Here is a 21963-nt window from a genome sequence, read left to right as displayed (position 1 = left end):
TGATCAAGAGTCAAGTGATGCGGTGTTCACTGGCCGGGTTGGATTTGTCCTGCTTTTTGGGGATGTAGCTGCCAGATTGAACTTGTGTCAGGTGGTACAGGAACAACCCTGACCTCGTCTCCACCCTAATTGTGACATATCTGCCCACAATAGTACAGCTATAAGTGACCACTGCTCAGTCCTTGTGAAGATATTGTCTCGCCTCCACTATGGAGGCATCCTCTATTTTGTCATGTCACCATCATCACACTCAGTGGGAATGACTAAGGGCAGATTTGGCAACTGAAACTGGGCATTTTTAGAAATATATTTTCAGAGATGTGAGCATCACTGGTGAGGCCAACATTTGCTGCCTCTCCCTAATTGCCCTTGAGAATTTGGTGGTGAGCCACCTTCTTGAACCACTGCAGTCCATGTGGTGTTAGATGTTAATGAACTCCAGCCCTGTTATAGAGGCTAATATTGTTGATACAAGTCAATTAAATCAACTTTGTGTGAAATAAAAAAAAATGTCTTTTGGAGAAGGGCCAGAAGCCTCATCAGGCATATCTTAGAATGAGATATGGCACAGTGAGGCTACTACATACCTGCATGCTAAACATCAAAAGTAGCTGACTTTAGACAGACCTACATACTCCATAATTAACAGATGATAGTAAAGCTTTGCAGTCCTATCGCATCCAATCAAGAATGGTAGTGAACAACCAGGCAACTAACAGAAGGGGCTGCCATGAAGTGAAACCTACTCACTGACCTTCAGTTTGGGTTTCATAAAAAACATGTGGCTGCAGGAGTCATCACAACTTTGACCCAGACATAGGCGCAAGGGCCAACTGCCAGAGGAGATGTCAGAGTAGCTGCCTCGATAGTAAGCTATATTTGACTGAGTTTAGTACCTAGGAGCCTGAACGAAAGAAGGTCAGTGGAGAGCAAAAGGAAAATCTCCCAGAGGACTGTGTCATACCCAACACAAAGGAAGATGGTTGCGGTTGTCAGAGGCCAGTCTTCAAAGCTCCAGGACATCAATGCAAGGAAGCATCTTCAGTCCAACCTTTTGAACTGCTTGATCAATGACCTCCCTCCCTCACCGTCGAGATTGAGGCTGCTCACTAATGTTTGGACTGTTCAGCTCCATTCACACCCCCTCCAGTAATGAAGCAACCAGTGCTAACCTACAGAACATTTAAGCTGGCAAATGGTATGTAAAATTTCAGCCCCACAAATACCATCTCCAATAAGAAAAGGTCCACTAATTTTCCATTCAACATCATCAAGGACCATCGCGGCTTCCCTCTGTCAATCAAATTCTTGGGGTGGGGAGTGGAGAGGGGTCACCATTTCACCACTGATGAGAGCTTTACTGGACCAACTATATCAACAGCACGGCTATTTGATTAGGCCAAAGACTGTAGTAGCTCACAACCTTGATTGTCTTTCCTGGTAATAGAGCTCACAGGACAGTGGTGCTGTTGAAGTAACCTCGCTGAGTTGCTGTGAGTTGATCCTGTATGTTGTACATACTGCAGCAACACTGTATCAAAGGTGAAACAGGTGGATGTTAGGACAAATGGGCAACCACTGCTCTGTCCTGAATGATGTGAATCTTCTTGAGTGCTGCTTCAGGTACACCCTTGCATGACATCTCTAACTGAAGCCCTATGCATGGTGGAGACTTTGAGGGGTCAGGGGATGAACCACTCATCACTTAGAGTACCTAGCATCTGTCCCAATCTTATAGACAAATGTTGATATAGCAACTACGAAAACCCAAAAATGAAGCCTTCTACTATCAAAATTTTTCATAAAATATGAAATAAGCCTTTGGGTAAATGCACTGAGATCTGGTACTAAGCAACTTTGTGCAAAGTAAGCCACTGTTTCAATCGCTGCTCAGTTCACTGATTTCAGCCAGGGTAGGTACTACAATGTAGTAGATTACAGAGTTATGACAGGGAATTTAACAATAATTTGTACTTATACAACACCTTTAACTGTCATAGTTTAGGAACAAAAGAATACTTTTAGTGCTATAGGGTCTTCCATCTCAGATACCTCTCACTGTGGTTAACCTAAAATGAATTAACCTGAAGTGAAGTATTATGGCAGCCATTTTGCATATATCAAGGCCCCAAAAACAGTAATGAAGCACATGATTAGCGAACTGATTTTTGTTTTTTGGCTGTCAGTTAAGTGGATGAGTATTGGCCAAGGTCCAGACAAACTCTCTGGTCTTCAGCTCTATTTTCTAACATTACAACAATGATTACACTTTAAAAGGTACTTCAGTGGCTATAAGATGGTTTGGGTTATCCATAAGTTGCGTTCCCCATAAATGCAAATTCTTTCTTGTATTTCTTAAATAATGCCTCAGGACCTTTAATGTAAAAACCACTGGTACAAGAAGATGGTTTAATGTCTCAATTCTCAATACTGCATTGACATCATCATCCTAGAGGATGCACTCAAGTGCTGGAGTGCAACTTTTACCAGCAACATTATGAGGCAAGCTGACATACAAACCCTGTGAGACATCAGTTAAAAATGAATGTTTTTTTTAAATCAAGTAATCTGGAAAATGTCTTCGGGAGGGACCAGTTAAAGTAAACAACTTAGATCGAAGACAATGATAGGAAACAGCTACATTCCTGGCAACATGTGAAGTATAACTTGTACGAGGTTAACATTGGAACGGTTCAACCTACAGAACATTACAGGAAATCTCTTAAAAGAACTGTTTTTAGAACAAAATAAAACTGTATTAAAAGGACCTGATCACTGGCAGTGTAATACAAGAATAAAACCAGATAGACCACCAAGCACTGACCTCAGCACCGGAAATGAAAAAGGCACACCCGGTCCAGTCAACCCTGCAAAGCCCTCCTCACAACCATCTGGGAACTTTGCCAAAATTGGGAGAGCTGTCTCACAGGCCAGTCAAGCAACATCCCAATGTAGTCACGCTTACCAAATAGTATTTACCACCAATATCCCAGACTCCTCCATCATCATCCTTCAGTACATCCTGTCCTACCAGGACAAACCCACTAGAGTGGGCCCTGAGAATCCTCAACATTGACTCTGGACCCCACAAAATCTCATGGCATCAGTTTAAACCTGGGGAAGGAAACCTCCTGCTGATTATCCTTACTGCCCTCCCTCAGCTGATGAATCAGTACTCCTTCATGTTGAACACCACTTTGAAGAACTATTGAGAACAGCAAGGGCACAGAATGTTCTCTGGGTGGGGGACTTCAATATCCATCATGAAGTGTGGCTCAGTAGCGCCACTACTGACCGAACTGGCCAAGTCCTGAAGGAGATATCTGCCACATTGGTTCTCTCACCAGCTGTCCATGGCAGTATTGGTGAGAGTGACCATCACAATGACTATGTGGAGATGAAGTCCTATCTTCAGACTGAGGATTCCCTCCATCATGTCGTGTGGCACTGCCACCGTGCTGAATGGGATAGTTTCAGAACAAAGCTAGCCGTTCAAAATTGGATATCCATGGGGTGCTGTGGACTATCAGCAGCAGCATTGCATTCACCTACAATCTTTAACCTCATAGCCTAGCATATTCCTCACTCTACCATTACCATCAAGCCAGGCGATCAACATTGATTCAATGAATGCAGGAGAGCCAGCTGAGAGCAGCGCAAGGCATACCTAAGAATGAGATGGCAACCTGAAGTTTCAACACAGAACTACATTCATGGAAACAGCATGTGATAGACAAAGCAAAGGATCCCACTACCAACAGATCAGATCAAAGCTCTGCAGTCCGGCCATATCTGGCAATGAAAGATTGTGGACAATTAAACAAGTAACCAGGGTGGCAGCTCCACAAATATCCCCAACCTCAACAATGGAAGAGCAGGGTAACTGAGTGTAAAAGAAAAGGCAGGAACATTTACAGCCAGAATGCTGAGTGAATGGTCCATCTCGGTCTCCTCCTGAGCCCCGAGCATCACGAATACCTGTCTTCAGCCAATTCAATTCACTCCACGTGTTATCAAGAAATGGCTGAAGGCACTGGATACAGCAAAGTCTTTAGGCCCTGGCAATATCTCAGCAATAGTACTGAAGATTTCTGCACCAGAGCTAGCTGAAACCCTAGCTAAGCTGTTCAAGTACAGCTACAACACAGGCATCTACCCAACAATGTGGAAAATTGCAATAGCATATCCTGTCCATAAAAAGAACATATCCAAACTAACCAATTACAGCACCATCAGTCTACTCTCAATCATCAGCAATCATCACTCTCAACCATCATCCACATTCACTCCCTCCACTACCGACGAACAGAAGCAGCACTGTGTACCATCTACAAGATGCACTGCATGAGTTCGCCAAGGTTCCTTAGACAGCACCTTCCAAACCCACGACCACTACTTCGACAGCACCTTCCAAACCCACGACCACTACCACCTAGAAGGACAAGGGCAGCAGATAGATGGGAACGCCACCACCTGGAAGTTCCACTCCAAGTAACTCACCATCCTGACTTGGAAATATATCGCCGTTCCTTCATTGTTGCTGAGTCAAAATCCTGGAACTCCCTTCCTAACAGCACTGTGGGTGTATCTACACCACATAAACTGCAGCAGTTCAAGAAGGTAGCTCACCAACACCTTCTCAAGGGCAACTAGGGATGGGCAATAAATGCTGGCCCAGCCAGCAAAGGCCACATCCCATGATTGAATTAAAAAAGTGATTGAAAGTGCTCATGCAATAACCTGTTCACCTACGCTCAGTTTGGATTCCATTAGGGCCATACAGCTCTAGGCCTCATTATAGTCAATGTCTTTTTTTATTAATTCATGGGATGTGGGCTTCGCTGGCTGGGCTAGCCTTTATTGCCCATCCTTAGCAGCCCTCAAGAAGGTGGTGGTGAGCTGCCTTCTTGAAACCCTGCAGTCCATGTGGTGAAAGTACGCTCAGTGCTGTTAGGGAGGGAGTTCCAGGACTTTGACCCAGCGACAGTGAAGGAACAGTGATATATTTCCAAGTCAGGATGGTGAGTGACTTGGAGGTGGTAGTGTTCGCATCTATCTGTTGCCCTTGTTCTTCTAGATGGTAGTGGTCGAGGGTTTGGAAGGTGCTGTCTAAGGAGCCTTGGTGAATTCCTGCAGTGCATTTTGTAGATGGTACACACTGCTGCTACTGTTCATCGGTGGTGGAGGGAGTGAATGTTTGTGGATGTGGTGTCAATCAAGTGGGCTGCTTGAGTGTTATGGGAGCTGCACTCAGCCAGGCAAGTTGGGAGTATGCCATCACACCCCTGACTTGTGCCTTGTAGATGGTGGACAGACTTTGGGAAGTCAGATGGTGAGTTACTCATCATGGGATTCCTAGCCTCTGACCTGCTCTTGTAGCCACAGTATTTATTTAGCTAGTCCAGTTCAGTTTCTCATCAATGGTATCCCCCAGAATGTTGATAGTGGGGGATTCAGTGATGCCATTGAACATCAAGGGGCAATGGTTAGATTCTCTCTTGTTGGAGATGGTGCTGAACATTTGTGTAATCATCAGCGAACATCCCCACTTCTGACCTTATGATGGAAGGAGGGTCTTGATGAAGCTGCTGAAGATGGTTGGGCCAAGGACACTACCCTGAGGAGCTCCTGCAGTGATGTCCTGGAGCTTAGATGACTGACGTCCAACAACCACAACCATCTTCCTTTGTGCTAGGTATGACTCCAACCACCGGAGAGTTTTCTCCCTGATTCCCATTGACTCCAGTTTTGCTAAGGCTCCTTGATGCCACACTCGGTCAAATGCTGCCTTGATGTCGAGGGCAGTCACACTCACCTCACCTTGGGAGTTCAGCTCTTTTGTCCATGTTTGAACCAAGACTGTAATGAGGTCAGGAGCTGAATAGCCCTGGCAGAACCCAAACTGGGCATCAGTGAGCAGGTTATTGCTAAGCAAGTGCTGCATGTTAGCACTGTTCATGGCTCCTTCCATTACTTTACCGATAATCGAGAGCAGGCTGATGGGGTGGTAATTGGCCAGGTTGGATTTGTCCTGCATTGTGTGTACAAGTCATACCTGAGCAATTTTCCACATAGCCAGGTAGATGCCAGTTTGTAGCTGTGCTGGGACAGTTTGGCTAGGGGCGCACAACTCTTCAGTACTATTGCCGGAATGCTGTCAGGGCCCATAGCCTTTGCACTATCCAGTGCCTTCAGCCATTTCTTCATATCACGTGTTGGCTGAAGACTGACATCTGTGATGCTGGGGGCTAAAAGAAGGCATATGGAATGCTCTCCTTCATTGGCAGAGGTATTGAATATAAAAGTAAGGATATAATGTTGGAATTGTATAAAACACTGGTGAGGCCACAACTGGAGTATTGTGTGCAGTTCTGGTCACCACATTACAGGAAGGATGTAATAGCTCTGGAGAGAGTGCAGAGGAGGTTTACAAGAATGTTGCCAGGGTTAGAAAAGTGTAGCTATGAGGAGAGATTGGATAGGTTGGGGTTATTTTCCTTAGAACAAAGAAGGCTGAGAGGTGACTTGATTGAGGTATACAAAATTATGAGGGGAATAGATAGAGTGGACAGGATAAAATTATTTCCCTTGGTGGAGAATTCTAGAACCAGGGAAAATAGATTCAAGATAAGTGGCAGAAGGTGTAGGGGGGACATGAGGAAGAACTTTTTTACACAGATGGTAGTGGGTGTCTGGAATTCATTGCCCAAGTTGGTGGTAGAGGCAGAAACTCTAAACTCTTAAAAAGTACCTGGATCTGCACCTTAAGTGCTGTAAGCTGCAGGGCTATGGGCCGGGTGCAGGAAGGTGGGATTAGAAAGGGCACCTGGGTGTCCTCGGGCTGGCATGGACAAGATGGGCCGAATGGCCTCCTTATGTGCTGTATCTTTTCTATGGTTCTATGGCTTCCAGAAGAGGCCGAGATGGATCATCCTCTCGGCACTTCTGCCTGAAGATTGTAGCAAATGCCTCAGCCTTATCTTTTGCAGTGATTGGCTCCCCCATCATTGAGGATGGGGATATTTGTGGAGTCTCCTCTTCCTCCAGTGAGTTGTTTAATTGTCCACCACCATTCACAACTGGATGTGACAGGACTGCAAATTTTAGAATGGATCCATTGGCTGTGGGATCGCTTAGCTCTATCACTTGTGCTTATGCTGTTTGGCATGCAAGTAGCTCTGTGTTGTGGCTTCACCAGGTTTACACCACATTTTTAGGTATGCTTAGTGCTGCTCCTGGCATGCCCTCCTGCACTCTTCATTGAACCAGGGTTGATCCCCTGGCTTGATGGTAATGGTAGATATGCCACACCATGAGGTTACAGATTGTGTTTGAGTACAATTCTGCTGCTGCTGATGGCCCACAGTGTCTCATGGATGCCCAGTCTTGATTTGCTAGATCCGTTCGAAATCTATCCCATTTAGCACAGTGGTAGTGCCATACAAAACGATGGAGAGTATCCTTAATGTGAAGCCGGGACTTTGTCTCCACAAAGCCTGTGCGGTGGTCACTCCTACCAATATGGTCATGGAGAGATACATCTGCGGCAGGCAGGCTGGTGAGGATGAGGTCAATTTCCCTCACCACCTGCCACAGACCCAGTCTAGCATCTATGTCCTTTAGGACTCAGCCAGCTCGGTCAGTAGTGGTGCTACCGAGCCGCTCTTGGTGATGGACATTGAAGTCCCCCACCCAGAGTATGTTCTGCACCCTTGCCACCCTCAGTGCTTCTTCCAAATGCTCATTGTGGAGGAGCACTGATTCATTAGTTGAGGGATGGCGGTACGTGGGAATAAGCAGGAGGTTTCCTTGCCCATGTTTGACCTGATGCCACGAGGTTTCATGGGGTCCGGAGTCGATGTTGAGGACTCCCAGGGCAACTCCCTCCCAACTGTATACCACTGTGTGCCACCTCTGCTGGGTCTGTCCTGCCAATTGGACAGGGCATACCCAGGGATGGTGATGGCGGTGTCTGGGACATTATCTGTATAAGGTGTGATTCTGTGAGGATGACTATGTTAGGCTGTTGCTTGTCTCGTCTGTAGACAGCCCTCCCAATTTTGGCACTAGCCCCCAGATGTTAGTAAGAAGGACTTTGCAGGGCTGACAGGGTTGAGTTTGCCGTTGCCATTTCCGGTGTCTAGGTCCATGCTGGGTGGTCCGTCCGGTTTCATTCCATTTTTGATACAACTAGGCTAGGCCACTTCAGAGGGCATTTAAGAGTCAATCACATCGCTGTGAATCTGGAGTCACATGTAGGCCAGGCCAGGTAAGGACGGCAGATTTCCTTCCCTAAAGGACATTAGTGAACCAGATGGGTTTCATGGTCATCTTTTAATTCTAGGTTTTTATTGAATTCAAATTCTACCATCTGCCGTGATGAGATTCAAACCCGGGTCCTCAGAGCATTACTCTGGGTCTTTGGATGCCATTGCCTCTCCCAGGTATCAGGAGGAAAACTCTCCACTGGCTGGAGTCATACATAGCAAAAAGGAAGTTGGTTGTGCTTGTTGTAGGTCAATCACTTCAACTCCAGGACATTGCTGCAGGAATTCTTCAGGGTAGGGCTCTAGTCCCAACCATCTTCTTCTGCTTCATCATTAGGTTGCTTAGTGGGGATGTTCGCATATGATTGCAGTGTTCAGTACCATTTGCAACTCAACATAAGAACATAAGAAACAGGAGGAGGGGGCCATTTGACCTCAAAAGAAAATCTAACCATCTCCCCTTGTCATTCAATGGAACTACCAATGCTGAATCCCCCCGATATTCTGGGAGTTACAACTGACCAGAAATTTAACTGGACAAGCCATACAAAATACTGTGTCTACATGAGCAGATCAGGAGTTAGGAATTGTGCCGTGACTCAACTCCCCAAAGCCTGCCCACCATTTACAAGTACAAGTCGAGTGTGATGGCATACTCTCCACTTGCCTGGATGAGTGCAGTTCCAACAACATTTAAGAACCTCAACGCCATCCAGGACAAAGCAGCCTGCTTGATCGGCATCCTCTCCAGCACCGTAAACATTCACTCCCTCCACCACGAGTGCACAATGGCAGCATTGTATACCATCTACACAGCGCACTACAGCAACTCGCCAAGCTCCCCTGACAGCACCTTCCAACCCTGTGACCTCTGCCACCAAGAATAATAAGGGCAGCAGACATATGGGAACACCACTACCTGTACTTTTCTCTTCAAGCTATATGCAATTCTAACTTGAAACTATATCACTGTTCTTCACTGTCATTGGGTCAAAAACATAGAACTTCCTCCCTAATAGCACTGGGAGTGTATATACATCACAAGGATGATTTAAGAATGTGTTAACCCCTGCTACCTACCAATTGTTTACAGAAAGGAATCGGTTGTGTTCCAGGATGAAATATGGGATTATGAAGATTTGCAAACAGTATTTAAATTTTTGCTCTTTGGTCAAGGTAGGCCTTCCCTCTCCTTCCTTCCCAAAACCATTTTTCTCACTTTGCAACCAACCAGGTGTCATTGCCTCACCTTGGCATAGAATGTCCTTTAGATAAGGCATAAAGCTGAGGCCCAATCCATCTCTTTGGGTAGATTTAAAAAACACATGCACTATTTGAAGAGCAGTTTGGAGTTGTCCTGGCCAACATTTATTCCTCAAAAATAAACAGATCAACTGTTTGTTGGCCTCATTGTGGGATGTTGCTGTGGCAGAATGGATACTACATTTCCTGATAGTAAGGGTTATTGTATTTTTAAAAATTCACAACAAGTTACTTTGAGGTGTTTAAATGTCATAAAAAGTTTATATTAATGGTGCATTCCTACTGCTGCTATGAACCAGCTGCTAAAGCATAGATAACAGCATCCAGCAGGATTCAATCAATCTTCCCTACCCTGACATTTAAGCAACTTTAGTTTGTTAGTGTTTCTCCAAAGTCATTTACTCACAGTCATTTACTATACAAGTGACTGAAAGAGGATTGGGGTTCACCAACATCGTATGAGTAAATATAACATCTTCGATGTTACTGAGCCATACGAGCCTCATGCACTCAGGTTGCATTCCTTACACACATTGAGGTTGGTGATTTCAGCTGAAATGAGTCATGCTACAACTGTCCTCAAAACCTCTGTTTGGAAAATAAAATCATCCAAGGGTTCCCACTCCTCTGTGGTGTGTGTGTGCGTGAGAAAGGGGAGAGAGAGAGAGAACATGAATGCGTGTAAATATGATTGGTTTCGTCGTAATGCTCTACACAGTTAAATGGTCTGTTAAGACACACCAAACAGGTGGCTCCGGGGAGGGAGAGGCGGGGGAAGGAGGGAGAGGCGGGGGAACAAGAGGCAAGTGAGCCAAAGAAAGAATGGAGACAGGAGTACAATGGAGAAAACAGGCACCAAAAAGACGGGGAGAAGCTACAGTAAGAGAAGGCAAAGGAGATGAAAGAGCTGAAGCATGAGCAAGCAACAAGGAGAGCCGCCACCTCTCATCAATGAACTTGTCTTCTGTTCTTAAAGTGCATTTTCAAAACTGTCTGGTGCCCATGAGGCACTGGCAATTATTGTATTATATGTTATTCAGCATTCCCTGGCTGAGTGTAATTTGAACTGTCTATGTCCATTTTTATGCAGCTGAAAGAATGAAAAATTGAGAGCGGGGCAAGGCATGGTATGGAACCTATGTTTGGAGGAGGATGCAGATGTAAAATCATGAAACAGCCTTAGTGAGGTAGCGACATGCAGTTGGTAGCTATGCAATAATACCCCATATAAGGGCACAGAAAGGTCCAAGGAGAAAAGGGGAGGGGGAAATGACAGTGGGGGGGGTGGTAAATACTATTTAAAAATAAACACAGGCTCTAAAATAAGAATATTATAATTAGTAACTAAATATTTGGTCACGTATAGCAGTGTTTACTCTTGAAAAAGCTAAGTACAACCTTAGTCCTTATTCCAAATGCATACACGCTTAGCTCCTGTAGATCAACTGTGGCACCCTGTGTGCTGAGGGGGGAGAGGGGGGAGGCAAGAGAAAGAATGGAGACAGGAGTACAATGGAGAAAACAGGCACCAAAAGGACAGGGAGAAGCTACAGTAAGAGATGGCAAAGGAAATGGAAGAGATGAAGCATGAGCAAGCAACAAGGAAAGCTGCCACCTCTCATCATTGAACTTGCTTGTGTGCTGATAGAGAGCCAATAAAAATAGCGCAAAGAAAGCTGGAAAGCCAAAGAGGAGAGATAAGATAGGTAGAGAGAAGGGGATGGTGGGGGCAGAAAGAGACAATGAGAGAGTGAGTTTATGAAGTGCTGGGAAGATTGTTTTTCCAATGGGTATGTCCAATAAAGAGAGGCATACGCTGCGGGGTGGGGGGGAGGGAAGGGGTGTGTTTGTGTGTGTGTATAGAAACAGGGAGTAAATTGGTGAGCTGCAAAAGCAGATAATCATGTCTCAATTCAGTTTATAGTCCGAAAGTTTCACCGTCAAAATTAGTTTTGAACTCCAGGTCACATGTTTGACTTTGACTTGGTCAACCTGAAATGGCAAAGTGCACATCCAGTTACATGTTACATTCTTCCTGGAGCACAGCTTAATTGATTTTAAAATGAACAAAATCGATCTACGAATCTGGCAGAGTTAGGGAGAATTTTGTTTCTTTTTGTGAGGTTCCATTTCCCAAGTCAATATTTGCCAACAGTGAATGTAATCGCAGCTGTCTCACTATCTGGAAATTGCCGTTGATGGTATCATGTTTTTCCCTTCATTGTTTTGGTTCACATGATCTGAACCTTATTCTGACTTATGAAAAATTAATGCCAAAATAAAATAGCACACAGGAAGAATAGCACATGGGCAAGATGCCAGAGGACTCCTGGATCCTGTGGAAACCCATCCCACTAAGAGCATGTCCATTCATAGGAGGGGATATGGAGTTGTGGGGAGTGCGATGATGTAAATAAAAATGGAAAATTAACAATTTGCACCTCCAAGAAATTGCATTTATCCCAATGCCTATAATAGTGGCTCAGGGCATCCCAACCCCATCCACTCCAGAGGCCACTGACTCTTGCTCACAGCCAGTGGTGTACTTTCTGAAGTGTAGTTACTGCAATTAAGAGAAACCCAACCCAACATTAAGCAAGCCCCCTCAAACAGAAATTCAATAAATGACCAGTGAATTGATTTTACATGTTGGTTGAGGGATGTGTTGTGCATGCACTGTCTCTAATCACACACATGGTTATCTCTTAATGCCTTCACAGCAATTCAAGACATTCATTCTAGAAACACACACACGCAGTTTGTAACTTCTGTTTTCACCATTCTCCAATCCCACACTGTCTGGAGGCTGTTAACACCTGCTCACAGGTGCTTCCACTTCTTAGTCTATATCCTGGGACCAGGGCATTAGATTGAGGTGGAGATCTGCTGCAGATGCTGACTGCAGTAAAAGACCCTCAGCTGACATAAACTATAACAGCACAAACCAGAGATCAAAACTTAGAACCTTCAGGAACTCAGCTATATACTGATTTTACCAAATTAGTCATCAGGGAACATTAAGAGGAGCTCTACAAAAGATTCCAACTGCAACCTCTAATGACTTGTACTGACATCACTTTGACATTTCCAGCCTCAGTCATGACTAATCTACCTTCCACTCCCAACAAGTTGGATTGTTCCCATAAACAATGAAATCAGTTGCAACATTCTGAAGGCAGTTTAAAGCGTTTTAGCAGCCAATCAACAGTTTAAAGATTTACCACATTTCTGAAAGAGCTGCCAAACATCTAAACTTTCAAAAACAGAGCTAAGTATTGAATAATTAGTCCAAATATCCAGAAAATGCCCCAGGCCATTTATTATGTTGACTAATGGTTAAGAGGTAATCTAGAGGCCTGGATGGATGCTTCAGAGTTCAAATCCCACCTCGGCAGCCACCAGAATTTAAACTTAATTAATAAATCTGGAATAAAATGCTGTTGCACTAAGATTGATCATGAAACTACCAGATTGTTGTCAAAACATACCTGGTTCACCAATTTCCTTAAAGGAGAGAAAATTTGCCATTCTCACCCGGTCTGACTGACATGTGGCCGCAGACCTACTGAAATGTGGTTAACTCTTAACTGCCCTGTGAAATGGCCTAGTAAGCCATTTGTAGATATCTCACCATCACTTGCTCAAAGACAATTAGGGATGAGTAATAAATGCTGGCCTTTGCCAGTGATGCTCACAACCCAAGAATGAATTTTTAAAAATTAAACAGCCTGCTGCGATGCATTTTCATATTCCAGCTTTCTGCCATCTTCACCTGAGGGTGCTAACTTTAGGAAGGATCTTGAGGTTAAGAGGATGCAGAAGAGATTATCTGATATGATGCAAGTGCTTAGGGGCTTTAGTTTTTTTTAATTCATTTTTTAAAAAAATTATTTATACAGGAAGTGGGCTTCGCTGGCTATGCCAACATTTATTGCCCATTCCTAATTGCCCTTGAGAATGTGGTGGTGTGCTGCCTTCTTGAGCCAACACAGTCCCCGTGATGTAGGTACACCCACAGTGCTGTTAGGGAGGGAGTTCTAGGATTTTGACCCAGTGAAAGTGAAGGAAAGGCGATATATTTCCAAGTCGGATGGTGAGTGGCTTGGAGGGGAACTTCCAGCGGTGGTGTCCCCATGTATCCATTGCCCTTGTCCTTCTAGATGGTAGCAGTCATGGGTTTGGAAGGTGCTGTCGAAGAAGCCTTGGTGAGTTTCTGCAGTGCATCTTGTACACACTGCTGCCACTGCTCATCGGTGGCAGAGGGAGTGAATGTTTATGGAAAGGGTGCCAATCAAGCGGCCTTGCTTTGTCCTGGATGGTGTCAAGCTTCTTGAGTGTTGTTGGAGCTGTGTTCATCCAGGAAAATGGAGAGTATTCCATCATGCTCCTGACTTGTGCCTTGTAGATAGTGGACAGGCTTTGGGGAGTCAGGAGGTGAGAGTTACTCACTGCAGGATTCCTAGCCTCTAACCTGCTCTTGTCGCCACAGTATTTATATGGCTAGTCCAGTTCAGTTTCTGGTCAATGATAACCCACGGTGTTGATAGTGGGGGAGAGGCCAAAGAAACTCAGCTTTTTTCACTAGAACAGAAGAAGTTGATGGGGATCTTCAAGATTAGGATACGTAATGGAAACTGACCAACAGAAATAGTAACTACAGAGTATAAACGTGATACAATCACCAAAAAAAAAAAGAGGGTTGTCAAGATGGAATGCTTGACCAGGAGCAGCATTAGAAGAGTCTATAATGGTCTTCAAAAGGGAAATGTATAAAAATTTAAAAAAGAAAAACATTTGCAAGAGCAGGGAATAGAATTAAGTGAATAGCTCTTTCAGATATGTGATGGGTTGAATGACCTGTTTCCAACCTGTACAAATTTTATGATTGTTGAATAGCATTAGAAGCACAATAACTTCTTTTATCTCAAGTAGTAAGAGGCCAGACAGTATGTTGAGTTATTTTACCATGAGTGGAATCACGGGAAACCCTGTCCACATCCAGACCTTCATAATAAATGCAAAATACTGTGGGTGCTGGAAATCGGAAATAAAAACAGAAAATGCTGGAAATACTCAGCTGATCTGGCAGCATCCATGGAGAGAAAACAGAGTTAAAGTTTCAGATTATGAAAGGTCGCAGACCTGAAATGCTGATGCTGTTTCTCTCTCCACAGATGCTACCAGACCCGCTGAATGTGGGTGTACCTACACCACATGGACTGCAGCAGTTCAAGGAGGCAGCTCACCACCACCTTCTCAAGGGCAACTAGGGATGGGCCAGCGAAGCCCACATCCCATGAATGAAAAAAACATACTAGCATTTTCTGCCTTTAATCGAGAAGCATGAACTTTCCCAAGGGCTGGGGGCACCAGACAGGAAAGGAATTTTCCAGCTTGGTCCAATTGTTACATTCCAACTCCTAGTCCGCTTACTCAGCACAGAGCATTGAACTGGAGTATCTGTAGGCATAGCATTTGGTGTCCAATCCATGTATGTGAATTCTGAATCCAACTACTAACCTGACACTCATCAAATTTAGCAAAATAGGAAGAGTAGCCATTCAGCCCCTTGAGCTAGCACATTGTTTTACTTAATCGTTTTTCTCTCTTTTCAATCCCTGATCTGTGGAGAATCTCAGCTAAAGTATATTTGCAAAATGGCTATATAAATAGCCTCAACACCCATGAACTGGAAGGAAATGGGAAAAAAAAGACAAGGAGTGGGCAGGAGAGAAGTGCAAGAGCATGTTTTGCTCCACCGTCTCCTGGTTTCAGATAGGTCAGTGCAATCTGACATGACTCCAAATACTAAACCTTTCCAATAAAAATAACTCATTTTTAATAAACAGTAAGGCAGTTCCATTTTATTACCATGTAAAGCTGACACTGATCAAGTATACAGTCAGGAAAACAATGTAATTTGTTGAAAGTCAGAACCAGGGATAGTGGGGAATAAACAATTTCAGAGGAGCATTCCTGCCAGTATCCTGCTAAAAATACACAAACATTAAATAAACTGCTGACAGGCACCCAGAGTGAAGTTCTGCAGTTCTCTTCATAAACAATAAATCCACAAGAGAGTAGCTGACAGAATGCAAACCCTTTGCTGCCTATTAGTTTTCAGTATTTTGAACTAGACTTTCACCCTCCATACAGTGAGCTACTTACATAGAAATATATAGGGTTACAGCAAGCAAATTGGTCATTTGATCCATCCTGTCCACTTCTGCATGCACCCCAATTCTAATCACATTTGCCCATTCAACTCTCAGATCCCTCCATGCCCTTTTCCCTTTGTCTATCCAATCGTGAATGTTGACAAAGGCTGCCTCAACCATGTAACCTGGGAATGAATTCCACATAAACAACTGTTGTGTGTGAGATATCTCCTGCTCTCTCTATTAAATCTCTTGGATTTGATCTTGCATCTATGGCCCCTAGTTCTTGACTCCTCAAATAATGAAAACATTCTGCTTCTATCAAAACTGCGCCATTCATTCAAAATTTTATGCACTTTCCATAAACACCCTCTAATATGTATTGTTATAATGTAAAAAGACACAATCTTTCAAATCTTTCCTCATATCTCTATTTTCATCATTATGAATATTCCACAACACACTAAAATGAGCTCAGTTAACATATTGTTTTCAATCGACTCATGGTTACTTTTTGGGTTTTATATTCTATAACTCATGATAAACTTCAGAAGTAACTAGCTTTTTTGTGGCCTGAAGTCCACCTGAAGTGCTGTCTTTAATATCTTATGAACTTGTACCCCCAATTTCCTTTGCTCTTCCAGAGTATCAAGCCAGCTTCCATTCTGATTGTAATTACTGCTTTTTTGTAACTAAAATGCATCATCTCACACTTAGTGACATAGAATTCAGTTTCTTTTGATCTTCTAAAGAATTTGGCACCACCTACAAATGTTGACATCACTCCTCTAGGCCTATAAACAAATCAGTGAACAGAACTGAATCCTGTGAACACCATTAAATGCTTCCAACCACACTGAAAAATTGCCATTAACCCCTCCTGTTTTCTTCTTTCTAACCAACTGCAATCCAATTTACTATCCTCCTCCTAATTCCATTCCTCTTGGTGCTTGCTAATTGCCTCTCACGTGACACCTTATTAAAGGCTTTCTAAATGTTCACGCACACAATATCCACTGCATTCTCCCAACTATCATGACTACCACCTCCTTGAATAATTCAATAAGATTTCTCAAACAAAATCGTCCTTTTGAAATCTGTGATGACTATTCAGTTCCAACTACTATCGGTTTTTCTAAACACATAGTTATTTCATATTTAGAGGCTCTTAAAAATTTCCATGACCACAAATGGTAAACTAACTGGCCTGCAATTACATGAATTAGCTATGTCTTCCTTTCTATAAATGGATATTACACTGACCACTCAGCAGTTTTCCGGAACACATCCATTCATGGTATAGGCCTGAAATATAATTGACAGGACCTCTGCTGTTTCCTCCCTCAGTATCCTAGGATGTATCCCATCTGGCACATGGTCGTCCTTTGGCCGAACTAATATATCTAAAAGTTTCCTTTTATCAATCATAATATTTGCTCAGGCTATTTATTTATTATTTATAATATTCACTCACCTCAATCTCAACCTCTTTCAGGATTTGCTTGCTCTTGCAACATCATTCTCTTGACCAAAGCCAATTACTTACTCCATCATTTTTTTCATCATTAGCAAATCGACAGGCTTTACTTGAACAATTCTCTTTCTTACCAATATGCTTATAAAATGCCTTACTGTTCCTTTTAATGGGTTTTGAATTATTTTCCTCAGCGAGTCAGTAACTCTTTCACCCCTGAGTTAAAAGCTGTGAATCCTTGCCCCTCTACAGAACAAAAGCACATAACCTATGCTGTTCTTTCCAGTGTAGTACTGAGCAACATTGGTGATATGGACGAAGTGTTAAAACTGTGTTTGTTGACAAGTGGATGCTAGAGATCCCACATTACTAATCTCCAAGGATTCTGATATACACCCCTCCAGTCAATGGGACTGATCAAGAAAAATTATTTTTTCTGGTGCAGGAAATCCAGAACGAGCGCATAATCTTAAAATTAGCTCGGCCATTTCGGTCACTTTCCCGCACAAAGGGTAATGGAAATCTGGAAATATCTCCTCCAAAAGGCTGTTGATGCTGGGTCAATTGAAATTTTAAGACTGAAGCTGATATATTTTTATTACGTAAGGTATCATGGGATATGGACCAAAGGCAGGTAAATGAAATTGATGTCAAGATTAGTCATGATCCAACTTTGGCAGAACAGGCTCTAGGAGCTGAATGATTTACACTTGTTCCTGTATTCTCCACAAAACACACATTGCTCACTGATATCCAGTTTGGGTTCCGCCAGGGCCACTTGCCTCCTGACCTCATTACAGCCTTGGTTCAAACATGGACAAAAGAGCTGAACTCCCAAGGTGAGGTGAGAGTGACTGCCCTTGACATCAAGGCAGCATTTGACAGAGTGTGGCATTAAGTAGCCCTAGCAAAACTGGAGTCAATGAGAATCAGGGAGAAAACTCTCCGCCGGTCGGAGTCATGCCTAGCGCAAAGGAAGATGGTTGTGGTTGTTGGACGTCAGTCATCTCAGCTCCAGGGCATCACTGCAGGGCTTCCTCAGGGTAGTGTCCTAGGCCCAGCCATCTTCAGCTGCTTCATCAATGACCTTCCTTCCATCATAAGGTCAGAAGTGGGATGTTCGCTGATGAATGCATAATATTCAGCACCATTCGCAACTCCTCAAATACTGAAGCAGTCCATGTCCAAATGCAGCAAGGCCTGGACAATATCCAGGCTTGGGCTGACAAGTGGCAAGTAACATTCACACCACACAAGTGCCAGGCAATGGCCATCTCCAACAAGAAAGAATCCAACCATCACCCCTTGATGTTCAACGGCATTATCATCACTGAATCCTCCACTATCAATATCCTGGGAGTTACCATTGACCAGAAACTAAACTGGACTAGCCACATAAATACTGTGGCTACAACAGCAGGTCAGAGGCTAGGAATCGTGCAATGAGTAACTCACCTCCTGATTCCCCAAAGCCTGCTCACCATCTACAAGGCACAAGTCAGGAGTGTGATGGAATACTCCCCACTTGCCTGGATGAGTGCAGCTGTCACAACACTGAAGCTGGACACCATCCAGGACAAAGCAGCCCGCTTGATTGGTACCACATCCACAAACATTCACTCCCTCAACCACCGACGCACAGTAGCAGCAGTGTGTACTATCTACAAGATGCACTGCAGGAATTCGCCAAGGCTCCTCAGGCAGCATCTTCCAAAGCCACGACCACTACCATCTGGAAGGATAAGGGCAGATAGATGGGAACACCACCACCTGGAGGTTCCCCTTCAAGTCACTCACCATCCTGACTTGGAAATATATCGGCATTCCTTCACTGTCACTGGGTCAAAATCCTGGAACTCCCTTTCCAACAGCACTGTGGGTGTACCCACACCAGATGGACTGCAGCGGTTCAAGAAGGCAGCTCACCACCACCTTCTCAAGGGCAACTAGGGATGGGCAATAAATGCTGGCCCAGCCAGCGAAGCCCATGTCCCATGAATGAATTTTTTAAAAATCAGTTATTCATTTTATTGCTGGTTGTAGACTATTAGTGACCCAGAATGACTGCTGCATTTGTCAACCATTCATTTCAAAAGTAATACATTAAAACTTTTTCAGCGCTCCAAACAATGTATAGAGTCATAATGGCAATTCAGCCCATCAAGTACATGCGGGTCTCTGTACAGCAGTCAGTCAGTGCCATTCCTGATTTACCCCTGCATCCCTATATAATATTTCCCTGTCATTTTCTTTTGAAATCAGTGATCATTTCCACTTTCACACTCTTGCAGCCAGTGAGACCCTCCAGTGTAAAAATATTTCCTCACATCTCCCTGTATCTCTTGCCCAAAGCTTAAATTTGAGTTCCCTTGTCCTTGTACCAACCAGTATCTAAACCTGACAATTTTGTACACTTTTAACCAAGTCACCCCTGTGTCTCTTTTGTTCCAGGAGAACGACTGCAGCTTCTCCGTATTATAAAACGTTCAGCCCTCCAATTCCTCCTTCCATAACAGACTGTACAATACATGTAAAACAGGCAACAAGAGACAACAGGGTTGAGAGATGTAATACATTGTTATGTACTGGTAAATCCAAGTATGTTTTTTCTTTTCTAATCTTCATTAGTGTTCAAATCTGACTGCACCGAGGGCTATTCATATAATGCACAATAGTTCAGAAGACATTTTATTGATCCTAATAAATTAGCAGCCACTAATGTGCCCATTAGCCTCCAGACAATCCTCTTATCATTAAACAAATGTTAATCAACAGTCAGTTTCAAAGTCGAATACCTCTGTACAAATTTTCTCTGCTCCTTGCCTTGTGATTAACTTCTTGTTGAATAGTAAGGAAGGCAGCCCTTCAGCCCCTTGCTCCAGTGGCCATTCACATAAGATTTGACTCAGTCATTGCATTGAATTACAACCACGCACCATCCTGTCCTCATCTAACATTCGCTCAAGGATAAACATAGATGAAGGAGATCATTCAGCCCACTTTAGCTCATTCATCCTGATAAAGCTTTCATCCCTGCCTTGCTTCACAACATTTAACAGTGACTTAAATAGTTTCAGGGTAGTTATTTCCACTGCTAAATCCAGGAGTTCACTCTGTGTTTTGATCAGACTGAAATTTGCCTTATGCTAGTTTGAACCCATTTCCCTTGCACTACACTCACAATCACTTCGAACTAATTTTCCATATCCAGCTTCTTTACCCATGAAGGCAAAAAAGCCCCAGTTTCTTTTGTCTCTCCTCTGACACTATGGGTTAGCCTCATGATTCTTTTGTACACTGGCCCCCAGAGCTGTTCTTGCGTCTTGGTGACCAAACCCAGGCCAGTAGTCAAAATGTGGTCTTGTACAGTTTTAGCACAACTTCCAACAACTTATCACCAGGTGTCAACATGAGTCAGCAAGCACAGGAATGATGGGTGAATAGGACTTGGTGTAATTTAGGACAAAGACAACAGAGTTTTGGATGACGTCAGGTTTATGGAGGGTTGGAAGTCAGAGACCGGTTAGGAGCGCATGTTGGAATAGTCCATCCTAGAGGTAACAAAGGTATGGATGAAAGCTTCAGTAGCAGGTGAGCTGAGGCAGGGGCAAAGCAGAGAGATGTTACAGAGGTGGAAACAGGCAGTCTTAGTGATGGCGCAAATATGTGGTCAGGAGCTCATCTCAGGGTCAAATAGGACACTGACATTTCAAACAGACTGGTACAGCCTCAGTTGCCAGGATGGAATCGGTGGCTAGGGAAGAGAGTTTGTGACGGATCTACATACAATAGCTTCGGTCTTCCTAATATTTAGTTGGGGGAAATTTCTGTTCATTCATCACTGGGTGTCGAACAAGCAGTCTGACAGTTTAGAGATAATGGTGGGATTCAGGAAGGTGGTGGTGGAGCAGGGTGTCGTCATCATTTCAAGTTAAGATCCATCATCATTTTTTGCTGCATGCTAAACAGCTATTCACTCAAAATGTTTTGACTTTGTACTGAACCACACGTTTCCTCTCCGTACCCTATATAGCAGCAGTTTCTTGCATGTCACTGTGACTTTGCAACATTGACAAACCTCTGATGGGAAACACGGGTCAAGGCATATTTTGGGTTTTGTTTTAAACTAGAGAGTGGCTAGCTTTCTTCAAAAAAATGGGAATATTTATATTTTGCCTGACAGCTGTTGAAACATCTTGACAGGTTTCATATAAATCACTTCTAAGTGCAGCAACACTTCTCATGTAGGTAAACAAAGCAGCCAATGTGCACTTAGCATCAAGTGTAATGAGATGAATAACCCATTAATATAGTGTTAATTGATGGATGAATGTTGGCCAAGAAACCAGGAGAATTCGCAAATAGTCCCAAAATATCTTTAGCATTCACTTGGACAGTGCTTCTGGATCTCATCTGAAGGCAGCACCTCCATGATGCAGCTCTCCAGCATTACCCATCTGGTGTCAGCCTGAATCACATGCTCAATCCGGGCTCCAATCGACAACCATCTAAGCTGGAGACAAGCACACTACCAACTAAGCACATTCACATAATAAAAACATACGCAACAACAATGCAGTCTGCTGCTGCATTCAGAAGCGTATCTGAAGTTCCAAAATTCAATGCTCCTTTATTCTTTAAGGGATGTGGGCAGTGTTGGCAAAGCCAATATTTGTTACCCATCCCTAATTGACCTTGAAACATGTGGCTTGTGAGGCCATTTCAAAATGCAGGTAAAAGTCAGCCACATTGCTGTGGGTCTGAAATCACATGTAGGCCAGACCAGACAAGCACAGCAGAT

General features: G+C 43.6%; 1 protein-coding gene across 1 annotated transcript in view; it reads right to left on the bottom strand.

Annotated features, from left to right (window-relative positions):
* ccdc12 (coiled-coil domain containing 12) overlaps nucleotides 1-21963 on the bottom strand; it is a 79725-nt gene that overhangs the window by 44720 nt on the left and 13042 nt on the right. The window lies entirely within an intron of this gene.

This window comes from Cetorhinus maximus, chromosome 4 (genome assembly GCF_964194155.1).
Source record: "Cetorhinus maximus chromosome 4, sCetMax3.hap1.1, whole genome shotgun sequence".
Lineage (NCBI taxonomy): Eukaryota > Metazoa > Chordata > Chondrichthyes > Lamniformes > Cetorhinidae > Cetorhinus > Cetorhinus maximus.
The sequence above is the reverse complement of the archived record's forward strand: the minus strand, read 5'-3'. Positions and strand labels throughout refer to the sequence as shown.